Here is a 20,866-nt window from a genome sequence, read left to right on the forward strand (position 1 = left end):
TTTTTGAAGAATAGAAAGAACAACCCTAAAATTTATATGGATCCACAAATTGGATCCACAAATTTATACGGATCCCTGAATAGTCAAAACAATGTTGAGAAAGAACAAAGCTGGAGCCATCATACTTCCTGATTTCAAAACATATTACAAAACTATAATAATTAACAGTATGATAGTGGCATAAAGACAGTCATGTAGACCAATAAAACAGAATAGAAATCCTAGAAATAAACCCACACATATATGGTCAAATCATCTTCTACAAGGGTGCCAATTCTACACAAAAAGGAACAGATATTCACTTCAACAAATTGTGTTGGGGAAACTGGATAACCACATTCAAAAGAATGAAATTGGACCCTTAATTTACATCACACACAAAAACCAACTCAAAATGCATTAAGTACTTAAATGCAAGAAGTGAAACCATAAAATTCCTATAGGAAGACATACAAGCAAAGTTTTATAACACTGGTCTTGGCAATGACTTCTTGAATGACCCCCAAAACACAGGCAACAAAAGCAAAATAGACAGGTACGACTACAGCAAACAAAAAGCTTCTGCAAAGGAAATAATCAACAGAGTGCAAAGGCAATCTACAAAATAGAAGAAATATTTGCAAATGATATACCTGATAAGGAGTTAATACCCAAAATACATAAGGAACTCATACAAATCAATTGCAAAAAAAAAAAAATCCAAATAACCCTATTTAAAAATATGCAAAGGACTTGAATAGACATTTCTCCAAAAAAGAGATACAAATGGCCAACATATATATGAACAGATGCTCAACATTACTAATTATCAGGGAAATGCAAATCAAAACCAAAATGAGATTTCCACATACCTGTTAGGATGGCCATTATAAGAAAGAAAGACAAAAGAGAGAGAGAGAGAGAGAGAAAAAGCAGGTGCTATCAAGGATGTGGGGTAACTGGAATCCTTGTGTATTGTGCTGGGGATGTAAAATGGTACAGCGACTATGAAAAACATTATGGAGGTTCCTGAAAAATTAAAAATAGAATTACTATATGATCCACCAATCCCACTGGTGAGGGTTTAATCCAAAAGTACTGAAAATAGGATCTTGATGATGTATTGTACTCCCGTGTTCATTGCAGCATTATACACAATTGCCATAAAGTGGAAACAACCTAAGTATCCACCGATAGACGGATGGATAAAAAAAAATGTGGTACATACATACTTGGAATATTAATCAGCCTTGAAAAAGAAGGAAGTCTTATGCTACAGCATGCATGAAACTTGTGGACATTAGGCTAAGTGAAATAATCCAATCATAGGAAAACAAATACTCTATGATTCCATTTACCTGCAGTGCCTAAAATAGCCACGCTCATGGAAGCAGACGTAGAATGGTAGTTGCCAGGAGCTATGGGGAGGGGGAAATGGGAAGCGGGTGTTCAATGAGTGTAGAGTTTCAGTCCTGCAAGATTCAAGTTTTAGAGATCTGATGTGTAACAATATGCGTATGGTTAACAGTACTGCAGTGTACACATAACATTATTTGGAGAGGGTAGATTCCATGCTATGTGAATAAAAAAGACAGTAATAAAAGATAAAGAGCAAAATAAGATTTAGAAGTGACAATAAAAAATATAGTAATAAAAGATAAACAAAAAGACAGCAACAAAATATAAATTAAATAAATAAATAAATAGCAAAATGAAATTTTAAGCTAAATTGAAAACTTAAGTAAAGGTTAGTTGTGTAGCATTAATAATTCAAATTCTAGTTGAGAAAGAAGTGTACTGGTACAGCAATCATACACCTTTGTATTTACCCAAAGGAGTTGAAAACTTATGTCTACACAAAAACTTGCACACATGTTTATAGAAGTTCTATTTGTATTTTCCAAAACTTGGAAGCAACCAAGGCTCCCTCTGTAGGTAAATGGATAAACTGTAGTACTACATCCTGTCAATAATGACCTCAGTGTCACAAAATCTAAAGGACATCTCTCAGTCCTCATCTTCTTGGATGCCTCAGAACCATTTGTCATGGTTGACCACTCCCTCCTTCTTGAAACTTCTCAAATTTTTTCCTCACTGGCTTCTCCTTCCTTCCTTTGGGTAATCATCGTCTTTTACAGGACCACTGAATGTTTCGGTGCTTGAGGTGAAATTGTAGACCTCCTTATTTTGTATTCTCTTTTTAGAAGTTCTACGAGAGCCAATGACCTCAACTGCCCCTTTGTCCGTATGTCTTACAAATTGTATCTCCCATTAACTTTCTCTTCTGAGAAAGGTTCATATATGCAACTGTCTACTTCATATTCCTGTTGAAAGGTCTCAAAGGCACTTCATATTCAACATAATAGCTGTCACTTATTGAAATTTTACTATGTGCCAAAATAATGAGTTCCATGAGAGATGAACTAGAGGGTGTTACCGGAAAACGCCACAGAGGTTCTAGATTTTTAACTTAGTCCAAGAGATCAGAGAAGGTCTCCTAGGAAGAATGACCTTTTATCCAAGACCTGAAGTTTGAGCAGGGTTAACCAAATAAAGCTGTGGGAGTAGAGAGAAGGTGTCATTAGCACGTCCAGAGATTCAGAACTAAGAACTCACGGTCAATTTGCTCAGTTCTTTAATATAGACAGACAAACCTTCCCTTCCTTTCTCTCTATCCAGCTGCCAACTTAATTCCTTCCTTCCTTTTACCACCCATCTTTTAAAAACATTTTCTATTTCTACTTTTTAATTTTTTGGTCATTACAAGTAGACTTCCTGAGTTTTGAAAATGTGCTTTTTAAGGTCCTCAAATCTAATAACCTCATTGTAATTGATCTCTACACGTTTGACTATGATGAACTTCATACCTTAGAAGGTCTACTCCACTGACTTGTTATTCATTATATTATTTCTTTAGTTCTGTCTTGCTTCTCTGCAGTGTCCCTTTCAGTCTTGTACACTGGCTTCTCCTTCTTGACCTGCCCTTAAGTGTCGGTTTTCATTAGGTTCTTTTCTAGAACTTTGTTACTCACTTTACACATGCTTTGGGGGGAATATCATCCTTGTCCACAGGGAATCTTATCCTTGTCCATGGTGTGTGTGTGTGTGTGTGTACCATGTTTCCTGGAAAATAGGACCTAGTCGGACAATCAGCTCTAATGCGTCTTTTGGAGCAAAAACTAATAAAAGACTCGGTACTATATTATATTATAAAGACCGGGTCTTATATTATAGTAAAATAAGACCACGTCTTATAATAATTTTTGCTCCAAAAGACGCTTTAGAGTTGATTGTCCAGCTAGGTTTTATTTTGGAGGAAACACGGTATATGTATATGTGTGTATGTATGTATGTATGTGTATATATATATATATGTATATGTATGTATATATATATGTATGTGTGTATATATATATATATATATATATATATATATATATGAAAAACAGTGAATTTCCAAATTCACTGTTTTTCCAAATTCCAGACCTTTCAGCTCCCACTGGTTTTCTTCGTTCTCACACATGTTCTACAATAAAACTTAAACTCAAAATGTCTCAAACTCAACTCATTTTACCCCCAGGAACATTCAATATTACAAAAGCTAAATTTCTTAATTTAAAAATAAAACATTAATAAAAATATCAGTTCTAAAATTTCATTTTCTCACCCTAGTGGGGCAAGGGTTGAGCATCCCATTACGGAGACCCTAACCTAGATAAAACATTCAAATCTAACTACCCCACTTCTTTCAGAGTTATCTCCTTGCTCCCTTCACCATTTGCTTAATTTGTTAATGTCTACAAGATAAATTGTATACAAGATAAATTAATGCTCCTTTCTATAGCATATAAAACTGTTGCAATTCTCTAAACCAGCTTCACAGTCTTATCCCCCTCCCATTTTCCCTTTGTGTTTTTTTTGTTTACTCACCTATTCCCTAAATACACTGAGAATTCTCACCCAGCTGTGATTTTGTACAGGGTGCTCTCTCTGCTTAGAAATGTTCTTCTTGTCTTCCCAAAGGGGCCACTATATTAAAGTGTTCAAGCACACAGGCTGTGGGGTCAGACTTCAGAAATTCCAACCCAGGTTCACCGATTGCTAGCTAGTGGCCTTGGGCAAGTTTCTAACCTCTTGTTGACTCATCTATAAAATGGGAATAGAAATAGTCTTTTAGTTAACAGAATTAATTAGAACAGCATTTTGAATAGAATCATTAGACTATTAGAATATCCTAATATTAAAATACGTACATTATAGCTAGGTACATTAGCTACCTGTTTTTCTCTTTAAATTTAAGGTCCATTTAAATGTGCTTTCTCCTGTGAAGCGTTTCCTGACTGTTCCTGATGCTAGCTGAGGTAGCATTTCTCAGTCCCTCTAATCTATGGAACTTGTTTTTACTTACACCTTCTATCAGGCTACACTCTACTTAGTTGTTATTTCATTTCTTTCCTTCACTCATCTGTAAGCTTCTTGAGGGCAGGAGTCATGTGTTGCTTTTACTTTTGTGTTTTTGGCTTCATCAGAGTGGACAGCACAGAACGTTTATTACCTGCTTGCTATCACCAGCTGAGACTGTCATCCTGAGAGACAGAATGGGCACCATCCCCTCCCTGATTCCAAAGACAACCTTGAAGTCATTTCAACGTATCTAAAGATGTTAATGCTTCACGCACCATAAAAGAAAGGAAGAAAGGAGGGAGGGAGGGAAGGAAGGAAGAAGAGACGAGAACTAAGATTCAGAGAAGTGATTTGCCCAGGTTTATGGAAAGCTAGGAAAAAATAGTCAAGATTCAATCCAAGATCTGAGTACTAAGCTGGTTTTCCTTTTATCACACCACTCTGCCTCAGAAGTATATGACCTCTGCTGTGAGCCTTAGAGCCTGTTTCTTTTAAATAAGTTCTTGCATAAAAAGGGGGAAAAAATGACACGTCTTTCGTGTTTCAGTCTATTTACATATATCTTAAATCCTCAGAACAATGTTATAAATTAAATATTATCTCCCTTTAATAAATGAGGTGACTGTGGCTTGCAGAAGTCAAGTTACTGATCTCATATTGCAAAACCATCAAGTGCGCGGTTGGGTTCGGGGTCTTCTGAGTCTGATCCTCTACACTTCCGCTGCCTCTAATCCTCCTATTTAATTGTTTGACCTGGTTGACATGGCTAGCTGCTAGTCTCAGTCTACTGGGGCTGCTATGACAAAACACCATACACTTGGGCGGCGAAAACAACAGGCATTTATCTCTCATAGTTTTGGAGCCAGGGAAGTCCAAGCCCAAGATGCTGACAGATTCAGTTCTTGGCGAGAGCCTGCTTGCTGGCTAGTAGAGAGTTCCTTTCACACTCTGCGCTTGCACGGACTTTCCTGAGTGTGTGTGAATGGAGCGAGGGGGCGCTGGTGTCTGTTCCTCTTCTTACCAGGATACTCATCCCATCATAAAGCTCTCACTCCCGTGACCTCACCTATCCCTGATTAGCTCTCAAAGGTCTCACCTCCAAATACGATCACATTGGGGGTTAGGGCTTCAACAAATGAATTTGGCAGGGATTGGGGGGACAGAAACATTTATTCTGCAACACCTGCTTTCTCTATATCAACTCATCCGTTCTTGATCAATGATTCTGATCATCTCCGAGTTTCTAGCTTCTCCTCCAAGCTCGGAAGTGGAACGGGCGCTGATCAGCAGCCCCGAATTGCCCATAAAACTTGTCAGTAACCACCCTTCCGCCCCTTGGACTACACCACGTGTAATAACAGAAAATGTACAGAAAGTGTAATAGTGATGATTTTATACGTCTTTTTAAATTTATATGAGCTTATATATTTAGGCACACATCCAATAGATTCTTAGACTGTTACAGGTGAAACTGAACTTAGATGCAGGTAAATCAACACCTTCATTTTTATGAGGCCACTGAGACTCCGGGAGATAAAAGACCTTACTTGACTGCCTCGTTTATTTATTCCATGGCATATATTACCAAATGAAATCATTTCATATCTGTATGTTTTTATTACTTATCAAATAGCCCAGAAATAGGCTCAATGAAAGCAAAACCATTTCTCTCATTTTCCATCATGAGATTAACTCTATGAGAGCAGGGACTTTTGTCACTGTTACACTCTCAGAATTTAGGTCAATTTTTTTAAATGGACCCTCAATTTAAATAAGTTTTTTGGAGAGACGAAACACTATACTAAGCACAGACATATATTTTGAGACCAGTAATAACAAACATTTATTCATATAAATAAATATAAGTGCTTTTTCCATGTCCAAAAGTTTTTGTCTAAACCTTTTTCATGTTCAGTGAAGTCTCTTGAATCTTCCTACCTTCCAGTGTGCACGAGCTTGATCTCTTGATTACTCCTGATGAACAATGTAATTTCATGATATACAAAGAATTCTGGAATTTCCCCCTGTATTTTGTCTTTAGTTAAGTTCATTGATTTTATAGCTCCCAAAATTCATTTAGAAACACTTGACAGGAAGATTGCTGACATTTTGCATCTCATGTCATCTTCTTGTAGCTTGGTATGTTGGTATTTTTTGCATATCCCATTGGTCTAATTTAAAAGACTTGACAGTTTCTAAATGACTCTTCTGTATTCGTAAAAACTGCTCTAAAATACGGCTACCTTGGGCTATCTTTTCATTAACTACTTCTTAAATGGGTGGATAAAGGCAAAAAGAATTGGGCTGTAATTCCTAATTCAATCTTCATCCCCATCTGATCACACTGAGGTGCATCTGTGAACATAAGCCCCAATGGCAGTAATCTTACTAAATGTCCTTATGCTCTGTGCTGTATATACCAAAATACCTCAGATAATATTGTCACAAAAATTTTATTCATTTTAATAAAGAAACCTAAGGAGGAAGCTTGTAGCTAATGCCCTAACGTTAATGCCAATCAGTAATAAGATGGAAAAAACACTGCCCCCAACAAGTATACCTCTTAATTCTTTCACCCTGAACGCCATACTGAGGTAATGGCATGTCTTGGATTCCTGGGAGCAGCAGTAGCCTCTCCTCCAAAGAAAATGTGTAACCAATAATAGATTAAGGATGGAGAGAAGAGGTAAAAAGGAAGTTGGGAAGACAAGTTTCAGCAATGAAATGTGTTTATTAAACTTCCATGTTTATTTTATTGAAAGTTATCATTGCCCATAATTGAATACTTTTAAGGTTTCTGGTGTTTGTACCATTTCCAAATCATAAGACTGACTGAAAGGCCACACATTTCCGTGTGGTCTAAATAAAGAATATAAGAACAGTGGGAGGCAGAGTGAGACATGTGAGAAGGCAAAAAACCAGGAAAATGTGACGAGGGACTCATGTGGCATACCAGTATCATGCCATCTCTCAAAAAGTTTGGCTTCAAAAAGTCGTTTTGAGACAGCATTCCTTACAGATATTTGTCTTCAGTTATTAATTGCCCCACTTGGGCACTGCCAGGCCATCAGTCACTTCTAAAACTTGCATTTCAGATAAGTTGGCAAGAGGAAAGTATTTCAATGTCACCCAATTTTGAAATGGAAGGTGGTTTTCTGGGTTTTGAATACAAGCACAAGTTTGCCTTTTGTGAACTCACGTCAGACAAGGGATGTCCAAAGATTCAAGATGCTGCAAAACATATATTTTGTGAGCAGAGATTTACACTTCTTTTAAGTGCATACTATTGAAGCTCTGTTTTATTTTCTGAAAATCCTAGGATTTAAAGTGAAAGGACATACTTCCTTCTTTTACATTGTTTGGGGGCAAAAACCATCTCTGTCCAACTAACAAGCAAGTCTGCCAAGGATGAAAGTAAATAATACTTAACATTAAAAAGTAAAAATACATTAAATACTGTAAGTCCAGAGAAGGGAAGCTTAGTCAGGCTGTGACAGTAAGAAGGCTATATACCAGCCCCTGTCATTTTGACATCAATTGACTAATTTGCTCCAGCTTTTCTTGAGGTTTCTTTTAGTGTATTTGTAACCACAAAAGCATTTATTTTGGTCCCAAGATAAAAAGCTTTTACGCAATGGTGCATATTTCTAAGGTAACAATGTTTCCATTGTCAAAACTGCCATCAAAAGAGGGTGGAGGGTGGGGGGAATGCTACCTACCCCAAGTATTTTGTTGGGCGATGCATCAGCTTTAGCAAAGTCCTTGTTTGGAACTTCACCTAATTTCTATTGTTCGGTTGCTAGCTGAAAGAGGGGAAAATGCTTTTCAAATGTTTTCATCTTTTCTGATATCATGAAGAAGGAAAATATCTTAGACACCAATGTCCTAGGACATTCTATCCTCTAACCTGGTACCCAGAACTCGTGCATGCTCAATTAGACACAGGGGAAGAGGCAGATGTCCAAAAAGATAAGTGAATCCAGATGTTTTTTCTGCTTTTTATTAATGCCGTGCTCCAGCTGTTCCATCTTTATACTGGTAAAGTCTCAATGAGCACAAAGGATGAGATAGCAGAAGGCAGAGGTATTGTGGAACACTCAAGGGCAAAAATAATATTTTCTACAAAATTGAATATAACACCCAAAACCTGGGACCAGAAATTTCTACATATTGAAAGTGTTCAAAAGGAAACAGTTGCTGAGCCTCGTCCTTCTATCAGAAAACAAGACAACAGTCTCATGACTCTGCTGGCTGATGGGCAAATTCCCAATTGTGCTCAATTAAAACTGTCCCCAAGAAAATACCAGAAAAGAAAAAAGAAATAGAGTGTGAGTATGTGGGTTTTAAAAGCCTTTCTCTCTCGCACACAAATGAAGTAGATCATAAGAATGAACAAAGTTTAATGATAGCAAAACAAATTAAAAGTAGTATCAGCCTTCACTTTGCTGGAAGCTACATGCAGCTCAACGGTGACAAGTAAGATGTTCAGCCTGAAAAAAATGTTTTCCTAGGACAGCTGGAAGGCATGGCTCAGTGGTCTGAACATCTGGCTTGATGTACCTAGACTCCTTGGAGCCACGGGCTGGAATCCTGGTGTCATTTACTTAACTCTTTATCTTTAGCAGAACTAAACAGAAGTTCCAACGCTTTAGTGTGTGGTTCTTGGGAAGTTTGGAGAAAGATGTACTCGCCCTGGCTCTTTTTGGAGATAAAAGAATTCTAAGGATTAAACTTGACACTTTAAGCCCCAAATTATTTTCTTTATATTGTTGACTGCTGCTGGAATACCGCATATATTGTGTACACAGGGTCTTTCATTTCAGGATTTGAAAGTATTCACTGGCATGCTCTGATGGCAGAAATGAGCAATGTTCATGTTTTAAGGATGAGAAAAAGGAGACACCAGAAACCCATAGTGAGGAAAAAAAAAAAAAAAGATAGGAAAAAAAGCCATAATGAAATCTGGTCCTTACATTGAAATACACAGTCAACAGAGTGTTCTGGGGGGAGGGTAAAGATCAGATCAGTATGCCTCTTGGACCATAAACAAAGAATTCAGTACAAGTGAAATACCTGTAAGGATACTGCTCCATTTGAAACAAAAGAAATGTAATAGCTTCTGTGAGCCTTAGTGGTTTAATCGTCAAACTGATGGAAATAATGGTGACCTACCTGGGACCATGAATAAAATCAGATAACATATGAGAATGTGCTTATCACAAAATGGGTGGTGTGGAAATGCCACTCCCCCTGTCATTCTGACCCATAAGGATGGCATTGCAAAGTAAGCCTTTAAGAACTTTCTATCCCCACAACAAGAGGAATGGAAGAGAAGACTTTTATTTAAGAGTCTTGATGTCGGAACCAAATGATCTGGAAATTGGCAGGCCAGCAGAACTTCCTTCACTGGTGTTCTTTCCCTCAAGACAGCACATCCTCAATTCACGCATCCATTTCCTCACACATTCAATACACACTAAAGTACTTGTGATGTGTAAGAACTGGGGATACCAAATACAGTAAGTCAGACCCTCCCAAGTGGTTTAAGAGTCTAGTGGAGAGAGATCGACATGTATACAACTAGTTACAATGCAGAAGGATGAACAACAAAATAAATCATTTCAGCAACCATTTAAAGACAGCCAGTGTGTGACACCCAGAGTGTTCTGCCCATATCGACTGTTTAGGAAGATTTTTTTTCCTCATCAGGTATTAAAAATGACGACTATTAGCAGATAATCTCCTCTACCTGCTACACACTGTTATCCTCCTCATCTGTCACAGAGGGTTGCTTAAAGGATTGAGTTCTTTTACATAGAGCACTTAAGACAATGCCTACACAAAAAAGCGCTCACTAACAATGTTATTATTATAATTGTCATGATAATATCATCAGCAGAGCACCACTATAATGTTACCATTAAGTATAGGAAAATATGGCCCAGTAATTCTAAACATGGGACAAGGGTAAGGAAGAGTCAAGAACCAGTCCCATATATACAGTCAAAAAAAAAAAAAACAATCCTCCGATAGCCCATAGATGCCTGATTCACCCAACCACCACCCCAGGCCCAAGGGCACAGAGTCTGAACGAGAGCTGTGCTAAAAAGCAAATTAAATAAACTGTCACCTTAAAAGCAGTTCAAAGGCCCTCCGAACACATACCTTCCTCTGCCTATTGCAGGTTCTTAGAATCTCTTTATCAGAAAACAGCTTGAATCTCCTTGGAGAAATCGTACATTTTCCCTAAAGCAGTGGTTTTCAATCAGAAGGATATTTTGCTGCCTCTCCCACCGGAGGTATTTGCAATGTCTTGGAGACATGTTCAATTAGCACAACAGGGTACCAGGAGGGAGGTGAGTAAAAGTGCTACTGGCATCTAGTAGGTAAAGGCCAGAGATGCTGCTAAATATCGGACTATGCACGAGATGGACCCTACAGCCAAAATATCTGGTCTAAAATGTGAGTGATGCCAATGCCAGGAAATCGTGCCCTAAAGGAACACATACTTTTAGACCTACTCAATTAGACATTTCCATTCATTATCTTTTTCACCTGACTTCAAACTATTATGTAAATGATTGGGCTACACTTTCCTTCAGCAAGAATAAAGGAGGCGATGAGGGCTGGAGAAAGGCTACTGGGCAACAAGGTATTTACTCTATAATGAAGCAGAAGAAAGGCATCTAAGAGATGTGAATTTTTTTCTATTCCATATTTTACCCAAGGGCAATCTCAATGCCTTTCCTTGCAATGAACTTTTTTTTTTTAATGGTGTGGTATCCATAAATTCCCATGGTATGATTAATTTCAGTTGTAAACCCAGATTGCATTTTGTCATGCCCTTGAGGAAAGTCAAAGTAGACTTTTGGAGATTCAAGAGTTTAGCAAAAGACTTAATGCAATAGTTTGAGCACCAACTGTCTGTTAGAAAAGGTTCTAGGTGCTTTACAGGCATCAGTGAACAAAGCAAAGACACATTCCTGGGCGCAGAGAAGGGTCGCATTCAATCAAGTTTTGAGTGAAGTTCAAGAAATTCTTGTATAAGAATGCCTCTACATATGGCATTATATTTTTCTAACCAATATATCTTTCTCAATTCAAAAAGGGAAGTTAGTTTTAAGAGAGCTTTTACCTACATTAGAAATTAATCTATTTCTAAAGCAACAAAGCCAAATACATTGCAGTAGCAAGCCAGTCTTTTGCAGATTGCTGGGTAAGACTATTAAGAATGGAGTATGTAAGAACACAGTATGAGGAAACATCCAAGCGTAGGTAGATTTCTCTGGTCCTTGTAAAAAAAAGGGAGATGGAGGATTGAAAGATCTATTCCACGACTTGCTGTGTTTTTAGGAAAAAGGCTTCCACGACAAGACACTGATAGCTTTTGAAATAGGCAGCTATGATATTGTTAATAGTAAGTCACTTAGGCATTTCGTTTGGGTCTGCATTATGCTTGGAAGCACAGGGTTATTCACTCTGAATTCTCCCTGATTAGTTTCAGTGATAGTACTTAAACACTCCTCCAATCATCCCAGTCTTAGAAGACTAATGACAGCTTGAATTTGTTCTGTTCCTGCAAAACCTAGAAAATATTCAGGCAGGTAAATGTTACCTTCTTGACAGCTCTGCTGAAGATCTATCCCCACAGAGGTAGCAATAATTCTGGCAGATTTTGCCGGGTCCTCCTTTGCCCAGTTTTCTTATAGATTTTTGCTCAGACACAACTTTAAATAATAAAGTTATTTTCTTGTCTCCTATATTCTATATTACTTGTATGAAGATACTGTGTTCGAAACGTCTTTCCTAAACACCACTTAGCACAATATCTGGTATCCAAAATAATTACATAAGTAAATGAATTAATGGATTCATAAGTATTTGGATGGAATGAGGGGATGGCAGCTCAAGAAATCTTGAGAACCTCAGGAAAGTAGAAACAAAGTATTAATGAGCTTTTTTGGACATTTCCTTTAGGCAGACATCAAAGGAAAGTCCCTCTCAACTCAGACCTCAATTTCCTTATCCTAATCTGCCTTGATCAGAATTAAGACCCATTCTTTCTTCTGCTTCTAAAAGTTAACTTCTTAATATACTTGTAAATACATATTTACTTGTTGAACTCATAAGATGCATGGAATTCCATGAGAAGCAAAAAGGATTCCTACTGGAGTCTGATGATAAGACCCTCCCCACTGAGGCATATGGCACCTCTGCTTCTGTTTGCTGGTTTCCCATGGAGATGCTATAAATCACTAGCCCCAGAGACCCCTCAACCCACCAGCCACAACAAGACAATAATTTCCTTTTGATTCTGAAACTAGGTCTGGGACACAAGTTGAGCAAAGAACGCCATACATTTATATGAACATTTATGCAGGACGATTTCTGCTTCACAGTTCACCTCTATTCTTAATTATTATACTCACTTTGCAAACTAAAGAAACAGAATGGTGAGGCCAGTGTCAAAGACTGTTCATAAATCATTTAACAAAAAAGAGATGGGGTGACATCTTGAGCCTTCTGCCTCACAATAATGCTCATGATACAACCATGAATTCTTTAAGCTTTGTACCCAGGAACTCTGGATACCTCTGTGGCTATAATGAAGTAGCTTTAAGAGACTACCACTGAAGCCACCCAAGGTACTAGTTTCTGTTCCACTTTGAGGCCTTCCTGTCAACGCAGAACATTCATCAGGCATCTTCAGGTTTAAATTCCATGACATCGGGGCTGGCCTGGTGGCTCAGGTGATTGGAGCTCCGCCTGAGGCTGCCGGTTCAATTCCCACGTGGGCCAGTGGCTCTCAACCACAAAGTTGCCAGTTCAACTCCTTGACTCCCACAGGGGATGGTGGGCTCTGCCCCTGCAACTAAGATTGAACATGGCACCTTGAGCTGAGCTGCCACTGAGCTCCAGGATGGCTCAGTTGGTTGGAGCGCGGTTTCTCAGCCACAGGGTTGCCCATTCAACTACTGAGGGAATGGTGGGCTGCAACTAACAATGGCGGCTGGACCTGGAGCTGAGCTGCGCCCTCCACAACCAAGATCGAAAGGACATCAACTTGACTTGGAAAAAATCCTGGAAGTACACACTGTTCCCCAATAAAGTCCTGTTCCCCTTCCACAATAAAAAAAAAAAAAAAAAAAAAAAAAAAAATTCCATGACATCTTCCAGCAAGGGATCAGAGTATGCCATGAGGTTGAAGACCCTAAGAGAGGAATCCACAACGTTAAAATAAACCAAATGTCTGTACCTTTATTAAGATTTACTATATGGTTCTTAGAGATCACGTCCAAATCTTAACCTTTCTCTAGGGAAGTTCAGGAATTAGCTTCTACCAGATTCACTCATGATGGTTAAAAGTCTTTAGTGAGCAAAGTAACCTAAAGGAAAAAGTGGATCCAGAAGTTAGATTTTGAAACGAGGAGTATTAGTGGGAGGTCAGACAAGGTTGGAGAAATAATTTTAAAGATTGGGTGAAGGTAGGGGTTGAACTTTTTTTTTTTTTTTTCCCCATGTTTGTGGTTTAGAAAGTGGCTTTTGGATGGCAGGTCACCATATAAGTGATCCTGCAATCAGTTTAGTGGTGCACCCACCAGCCTTTTTCTAATGAAATGAACAACTTTGAAAAATGGTATGCATGTGTGTGGTTATAAAATGAGTTTCTGTAAAATGTTTAAAGCCCATTAACTTAGAGGAATGTTTGCTGTGTGCATTATGAGGCAGAGGACACTTTTAAAACTTTCCTTGAATCTTTTTTGGAACAAGTGAACATTATTATCACCCGGTCTAAATTACTTCAGTACTTTTTCCTTCCAAAGGAATCAAGCAGTTAGACGACCAGGTCCGCTACTGTGTTTCCCCAAAACTAAGACTGAGCTGGACCATCAGCTCTAATGTGTCTTTCGGGGCAAAAATTAACGTAAGACCCAGTATTATTTTAATAGAAGACTGGGTATAATATAATATAATATAATATAATATAATATAATATAATATAATATAATATAAATACTGGGTATAATATAATATAATACTGGGACTTATATTAATTTTTGCTCCAAAAAATGCATTAGAGCTAATGATCTGGCTAGGTCTTACTTTCGGGGAAACACGGTATTCTGGACTAAGCAGTAGTAAGTCAGAGAGTGTCACCATGGGGCCTTCGCAAGTATCTTGCTGAGCCTCGGTTTCTTCATCTATAGAACTGGGACTATTATTACTCTCTTCATAGAGTGTCAAAGTAATAACTAATGGCAAATAAAAGCACTGAATACATTTCCTGATGCAGGATGAGAGATAAAATGTTTCCTTTCCTTCCAGCTTTCATTTAGGGACAAAGACACCTTCTTCCCTTCCCTGTTCCCCTATAAAGAGACAAGGTCACCTCTCACACACTGCCTGGAGTTGGGACGCTGTGACATTGTCAAGTGATTTTCTGTTGTCAAGTTAATGAAGGATTACGCCTGCCTGCCGCTCTCCCTGGTCAGTACAGCCTGCTTATGGAAAAAAAATCAGAAAATATCTAAAAGCACTGAGAATCAGCTCTCTATAAAAGCAATTTTCTCCAGCTGTAAATCACTCAACCCATTTGCATTTATACTGCTTTAAAAAGAGGGTGGTGATGGGGAGATGGGAAAGATACCTGGCCAATGAGAAATGTTACCCTAGGACAGAAGAGAAAGCGTTTCCAAAGTAACCCCTTTGTTTCGCCAGTAACAGAATATTTGTGCCTGGAGAGTAGGGGCTGGGGTAAGCAGAGGTTACATCAAACCATCTTAGGAAGTAAACCTCACAATTGGAATACCTGTTCTTAGCATTAATATCTAATCATTAGCATTACTTGTTTTTTCTTTGCCAATGGAGGGAAAAGAAGTTTACTTAAGATAGCTTGTTTTGCAATGCCTGAGACATAAAACCAAATAGAACACTCACAGTGTTACTGACGGACCTCTTGGCTTTTACCAGCTCAATGACATTTACTCTATCCCTGAGCAATTTTAGATAAGCTAAGCCAGCAGCTGGGGAGACCCCAGCTGTAACTAAGCCTGATGTCCTTGCTTCATCTAAAAGAAAGCCCGTGGGGCTGAATCCAAGCATCCAAATAGAGAGAAAATATTTTCCACTACCAAGGACAGATAATCTGAGCTATGTTAAACCCAGTCTCTGTGGAATTCTTACTTGAACATTTCTCTCTTGGAGGTAAACCGAGGTCACTTGAAGAATGTCATAGGAAATTTATTGAGAAGAGTCTCCCATTTTCAGTAACTCTTTTACTCTAGAAATAAATGCATACAGTCAGTCAGTAGAGATAATGAAAGAGGTCCGTCAGAGCAGGCTTGGCCTGTGCCAGGGGTCAGTGCTACAATATGACCAAAACTGGTGCTTCAGTCAGGAATATTTCCCAAATAGTAGAATTTATATCTCTTTCTGGGAAACATGGGAAATCATCAGATTAAAAAAAAAAGATATATTAAGCTTAGGTCAAGAGAGGGAACAATTGTTTGGAAGAGTAATGTCCAATATCAGACCTCCTTATCTTTCCAGACTCACCTTCTACACATTGAGGAAAACAGGGCAATCACAACGATTTCACCATTTCTCTATGAAGGTTTATTTTCAACTAGTCTAGACCTCTTCTTCCTCAAGTTCCTCAAATATAAACATTCTATAATATCCGTGTTCACTGTCTTCTTTGAGCCACTAATTAATTCTTGCTAGCCAAATTCAATTCTATCTACCTACCTATCATTTATCTATCTATCTATCTATCTATCTATCTATCTATCTATCCATCCATCCTATTATCTAGCCATCTGTCTTGTCTATTATTTGTTTATCTCTCAATTATTTATCTACTCTATCATATACAACTAATTTACCATCTGTCTTCTCTATATATCTAGCTGTCTAATCTACTGTCTGTTATATATCTAAATCTGTACCATCTATCTAATCTAATGTCTATCTATGTACCTATGTATCTATAATATCTATCATCTATCCATCTATCATCTGTCTTTATAAGTCTGAATCTTTCTCACTCTCTTTTTGATCTCTTGAACTCCTCTTTGTGTTTCTCTTTAATCTTGGCTTTTTATTTATATACTTTTGGCTTGTTATTATATGATCTTAGCACTTCCACCAATTTCCTCAACTGCAAAATGATGTCATTAAGCATTACGCTGGTGGTTTGTCTTCTACTTCCCAAACCACTCTTTTTGTTTTCTTCCTTAGCCACATCCTTATTTTCAACACACCCTTTTTCTTCATTCTTCATATCCAAAGATAAATCTAATGAAAATTCATTTAATATATTACTGCAGTGTCATTCCCTCGGTCTGGAATGTCCCTGTCTTTCTCCATTAACTTGGAGACTAAAATTCAAACTCATTCCTCAAGACTCAGTTCGAGAATTGTGACATTAAAAGCTATAAACAGGAACATTTGATTCTTTTGCCAGGTGAGAGAAAAATATTTTTAAATATGTAAAACTCAAAAGAATACTGTCTACATGCATTTCTGGGAAAAATCCTTGAAATAAGCAAAACTGAATTTGAGTAATATTTCAAGAAGGGAGAAGACAATGATGTAGCAAAAATAGTGCTAACTTACAAAGAGGCAAAACAGAGTAAATCTAAACAATTTCTGATGAGGCCTGTGAACTTTGCTTTTATTAGATTAAAATACTACTCAAATAAAAATGGAAAATATAAAACACAGTTAATAATAAGAAGAAGATGACTAGCAACCTGAAGCTGAAATTTCAGATTAGTCCAGCAAAACATATTTTTTTTTTTTGAGAAGAGTGGGTGACAAGCAAAGCGGGAAAGTTAAAACAGGTTAATTTCTTATTATTTTAAAAAGGGGAAGATTATTAATACGATAATTCTTCATTTTGATGGATAATTCAAATGGATTTGTCAAAAATTTAAGCATAACTATAACTAGAATATGTAAGAGATGTATAGTTCTTAAACCACTTGAGCAACCAAGAAGAAACAGAAAATGTATTTAACTCACTAAAAAGGAAAGCGGGAGTAGGAGAGGACATTAAATTTAAAAAGCACAATATACAGAAGTACAGTAAATAAAATAATAAGCCCTGAAAAGGACCAAGCAGATCAGAAGTTATAATGAATATGAGTAAGTTCAATTTATCTATGAAAAACTCAAGAATATTATATTAAGTGAAAAAATAGTTCATTGTTATTTTTGAGGGACAGAAGGCCATAAGAACATTAAAAATAAAATCTGGAAAAGCAGGAAAATGAAATAAAAAGAAATAAAAATGGTAATTCTAGCTCAATATTCAGTTCAGAGAATATTTTAGGCAATGCATGTATAAAGAAACACAAATGGCCAACAAATTTGAAAACATTCTCAGCCGCTCATATTTTTAGAACTTTAAGAGAAAGTGATAAAGAGATAAAATTTGTCATGTATCAGATTGGCGAAGATGTGTTTGAGAATATTCAATGTTTGCCAATAGGCAAACAGGCTTTCTCAGACATTGTTTGGATGGCTTTAAACTAAAACAAAATTTGCAATTTGGCATAGCTTCAACATTTTTTACACGTATACTTTGATCCAGCAGTTTTACTTCTAGGAATTCATCCTACAGATAAAATTTGTATACACAATGGTGCACGGATGAATTTTGAAGGACATTCTTCGCTGCTGGTTTGTAATAGCAAAAACCTAGTAAGAATCCACACGTTCATCAACAAGGGCAAAATCGATATATTTCTGTATGTCCCTACAATAAGATTTAGAAAACATTTTTAAAAAATGGGCTGTATCTACGTGTACTGATATGGAAAATGTCTAATATATATATGGAATGAAAAGAGTTAAATTTTATAACAATGCACTTATACTGTAATTCTATTTGCAGTTTTAAGAAAATACAGATTTTATCTACTGCACCATTGTGAATCTCTTCATCGGTTAGGGAAACATAGTCATAATTTATTTATTTTTCCAATCATCCAACCTCAAATGTCCTGCCAGTAGAAAATTCAGTATGTTCCTAGAAGGCTTCTCATGCATCTAATTTTAAATTCTGTAACAAATCTGGGGTTTCTTCCTCAGACCGACTTCCCATAGCAGACAGAGTACCAGAGAAGCTGATCAGTTTTCTAGTACCACCACTTTTGTCCCTGCCACAGTCCATTCATTGCTCTTCACCATGGACCCCCATACAGTCTAATGATCACTTTTACACCGCTGTATTAGTGCCCTCGCTAGTTCAGATGTCGCCAAGGCTGCAGTGGCAGCCGCCTTGCCCTCCAAAGTTGCCAAATCTGTTAGCAACCACTCACATGCTCAGCTCTCACGCCCAAACTACACTTTGTCAGAGCAGCAGGGCTTGAAGGGAGCTCCAGACTCAGCCACAGCGGTGGGAGAAAGAACTCTCCACACCTTTTGGCAATCCAGTTGCTATGACACTCTAGTGGACAATCCAGAGGACCCTTCCCCTCCCCCAAGCAACTTCCTTCTCAGTGAGTACCCCTAAGGTTCTTGGTTCCAATAGATGTGAGTGGCACAATTTCAAGTCATCAGAAAAGCGATAACAACACGGGACTACAAAGAGGAAGGGGCCAGAGGTCTGGCCTTTCCTCCCATATATTAATTAATTTAACAATATTCTTACCAGAGTCTTTGCATACCCTTCCAACAGACAATGGGTCACTCTCTTACATGTGCTTAAGTAACGTAGCCCACCTAACTGATGTTTCCTTTAATAAAAAAGAAAAAATTCTTCAAAGTGTCATGTTGTCCTCAACTCCAGAGCCAGAAGATGTTAGTACATGCACACACACACACCCACTTTCATCATAAACATGAGTCTATTTCTGGACTCTATTCAATTCTGTTGATTGATCTATTACTGGAACAACTCCACATTGCTTTCTTTATTATAGTTTTATAATACGCTCACATATGATAGGGTATATTTATTCATATTTTGATGTTGTTTTCTAATATACTTGCCTTTCTCATCCATTTTATGCTTTTGTAGAACCTTACAAACTGCTATTGAGCTTCATAAAATATCCTATAAAGGGTTTTAATTGAAGTTTCATTGATTTTTTAAAGCAATTTTGCAATAATTGGCATCTTTACAATACGGAGTCATTCTATCCAAGAACATGGCATGTTTTTGTCTTTATTTTGTTCTGCAGTATTGTATTACTTTTGTCTTCATGTAGATCTTGTACATTTACTGTTAAGTATTTTATGGTTTTGCTACTATTATGAATGGGACTGTTTACTCCATTATATTTTCTGGTTGATTGCAAAAACTGATTAGGAAAGCTGTTGATCATTGTATGCTGATATTGTAACCAGTCATTTTACTATTCTCTTTTAGTCTAATAGTTTTTCATTTGACTTTGTTGAATTTTCTCCACATGTATCTTGGCAATTAATGGTGAAAATTTGTTTTCTTGCCATTGCCTATAGTTTTTATTTAATTCTTCACATCTTACCATATCTGGTATAAGCTCCAATACAGCACTAAATAATATTGGTTATAGTGGCCATTCTTACATTATTTCTGACTGTTTCAGTTACAAATGTGTTCAGCCATGAATAATTAACTAAAATTTCCCTACCCTTCAGTGGTTAAGAAGGAGTTCATAGGTTACTGGGATGGTACAGCTGCTCAAGAAAAGTACCAACATTAAGTCAGGCTTTTTACATCTTTCTCTGCATTTTCCTTAGTATACCAGGTTTTTTTCCTAGGCTCACTCACTACATATGGTTTGCAAAATGGCTTCTTCCACAATCAAGGCAAAAAAATGAGGAGACGTTAGGGACGGTCTGCTGCCCTCTTCTATCAAGAAAACAAGAAGCCTTCTCAGAATGCACAGGGGAGTTCTCCCTACAACTGAGTGGACAGAACTTGATCCTGTGATCACCTACAGTGTGAGAGTCTTTAAAAAAAGAGGATAACTGGGCATCAGGGTGCCCAGAAAGGATGTCGATATTTTGTTAGCAAGGATCAAAGGAGGAATGGATAATGGATAGACAACCGACAAATGTCTGCCACACTGATTTTTCTAGGGGAAGGGGGTAATGTTTCTGAAATTATTAGAATGTGTGCTGTAAATTTGCTGATAGAAGTTTTGTCAGCCTGAAGAAGCTGTTTTCTGCTCTTACCTTGATGAGGTCTTGTAAAATCAGGAAAGAATGATAAACATTATCAAAATTCATGGGGCATCTATTGAGAAGGTAATCTAATGTGTTTGTTTTTTCAATTTATATGTTAATGCAGAGTAACAGATTCCAATTGTTGAGTCATTCTTGCAATCCTGAGATAAACAATGCTTGGAATGGGGTTACTCTCTCAATAGGCATTTAATTTGAAAATACCATACTCATATTTTTTGCATTAATGCTCACAAGTGAAATCAATCTCTAGTTTTCGTCATACTCTCCTTGTTCAGTTATTTTAATGAGGATTCTGTAACCA

The sequence above is a fragment of the Rhinolophus ferrumequinum genome, chromosome 18 (genome assembly GCF_004115265.2).
Source record: "Rhinolophus ferrumequinum isolate MPI-CBG mRhiFer1 chromosome 18, mRhiFer1_v1.p, whole genome shotgun sequence".
Lineage (NCBI taxonomy): Eukaryota > Metazoa > Chordata > Mammalia > Chiroptera > Rhinolophidae > Rhinolophus > Rhinolophus ferrumequinum.